Raw genomic sequence first — 2047 nt, 5'->3', positions numbered from 1 at the left:
CTCTTCTGTGTTGGTTCTTCACGTACCAAAAATTATTTTAAACTGCGTACACTTTTCTGTGTTGGTTCTTTACGTACCAAAGATCGTTTTAAACTGGAATATCTTCTCGTGCATTATATTAGGTTGTGCAGAAATATATGTTGTTTTTTAACTGCGAAGTTTGGAAAAGTATAACCCAGTGTTGTGAAACATGCTTTAATCAAAGTGAGCACCATTTGATTCAACACACTGTTATCAACGTGTAACGATGCTGCTTATGTTCCTGATGTAGAGTTTCTATGTTCAATGAACATACCTGAAAGCTACTTCTGTAGCTGCCTGGTTTTGAAAGCGTTTATTTTTCAAAAAGTTGTCATGGTGCTTGAAAAAATGAAATTCTGTAGGGGAAGGGCCCGGGAAATAAGGTATATGAGGCAGAACTTCGATTTCCAATTCGTTCAAATTTTGAAGCATCATCCTTGACGGGTCTGATAATGCCGATTTTGTTGACCTTCAGTCAGCTCATACAGAACCCACTTATCCAACTTTTTCATCTTTCCAATCACAATCATGTGGTTGACAATGCTTGATGTGCTTGTGCCCAGCTTTTCTACAAGCTCACTTACTGCTGTGTGAGGGTCTGTCTCAACTGCTTCCCTTAATGTGTTTTCATTTAAGAATGGCTTCTTTCACGGACTTCTTGGTCTTTAAGACTTTCATCTCCTTGTCGAAACCTTTGGAACCAAAGTTCAGTAACAGATCCACGGCCAAATGCCTGGTTCATGTTCCGTGTAGTTTCGGTGGCTTTTCGTCCAAGTTTGAAGTCATAGAGGAAAATCAGATGAACGTTCGTCTTGTCCATACTGCCTTGGGGGTTGCGAAACTTATTCTGAGTAGAGTTGAAACAGTAGACAATTAAGACACCTTGTCAGCGACAAACGTTGGATTAAACCAACCAACCAACCAACGATAACTTACTCAACATTCAGCTTCTATATGCCATCATGAGAATTCCGACATTTATTTCTGGACAACCTAATATTACTCCACATGTCTGCATACAAAACAAATTAGGTACGTTCATATATACTATTTACGAATATGGTTGTTCTTCTATCTAGCAGTTTTTAGGCCTGATGTAACAATTTTGAAATTTCTACATAAATCAGCATTATTCTCAGCTTACCATATCTTACGAACGTAAAGGTGTATTTCTATTTATTTCTATAATTACGACGTTTACACTGATTTGTTTGACTGTGATAATTGTGAAATTTCTTATTAACATTTTGGTTCCGAAGGTCCAAGATTTGCCTTTACGATATGCCACTGAATACGCTCTACACTTTAAGCTGTGGGCGCATTATAAAATTGTTACCAATTCCCAGAGTTTGTTTGAGAGTAACCATGGAGACGACTGGTGTTGGCTGATCAGAAATGTTCTAACTTAAGAATAGCTGTACCTGAACCATAGGGTTCTCTCACCTGAAAATTACCTGATCAAAATTAAACAACAATGAGTGAATGTTTCTATACTACATTACAGCAAAGATAAATATCGAGTGAATGTTTGTATACTACCTTACGATAAAGATAAAAGTGTGAATGAATGTTTCTATACTACCTTGCAATAAAAATAAAACATTAAGTGTATGTTTCTACACCCTCAGTCAATATGTACATTGTTCCCTATAGTCTTCTATCAGTATGTACTTATTTTCCCACTGATTTCAATCAGTATGTATATATTTCCCCACTGACTTCAATCTATATGTATATACACTTTCTCTCGCCTGGCATGGCCAGGTGATTAAGTCGTTCGACTCGTAATCTGAGAGTCCTGGATAAGAATCCCCGTCGCACCAACCTTGCTCGTCCTTTCAGCCGTGGGAGCGTTATAATGTGACGCTCAACCCCACTATTCGTTGGTAAAAGATTAATCCAAGAGTTGGAAATGGCTGGTGATGTCTAACTGCCTTCCTTCTAGTATTTCACTGCTAAATTAGGAACAGCTAGCGCAGATATCTCTCGTGAAGGTTTACTCGAAATTCTAAAAAACAAACAAACA

This window comes from Tachypleus tridentatus, chromosome 2, assembly GCF_004210375.1.
Source record: "Tachypleus tridentatus isolate NWPU-2018 chromosome 2, ASM421037v1, whole genome shotgun sequence".
In the NCBI taxonomy this organism is placed as follows: domain Eukaryota; kingdom Metazoa; phylum Arthropoda; class Merostomata; order Xiphosura; family Limulidae; genus Tachypleus; species Tachypleus tridentatus.
This window is presented reverse-complemented; position numbering follows the sequence as displayed.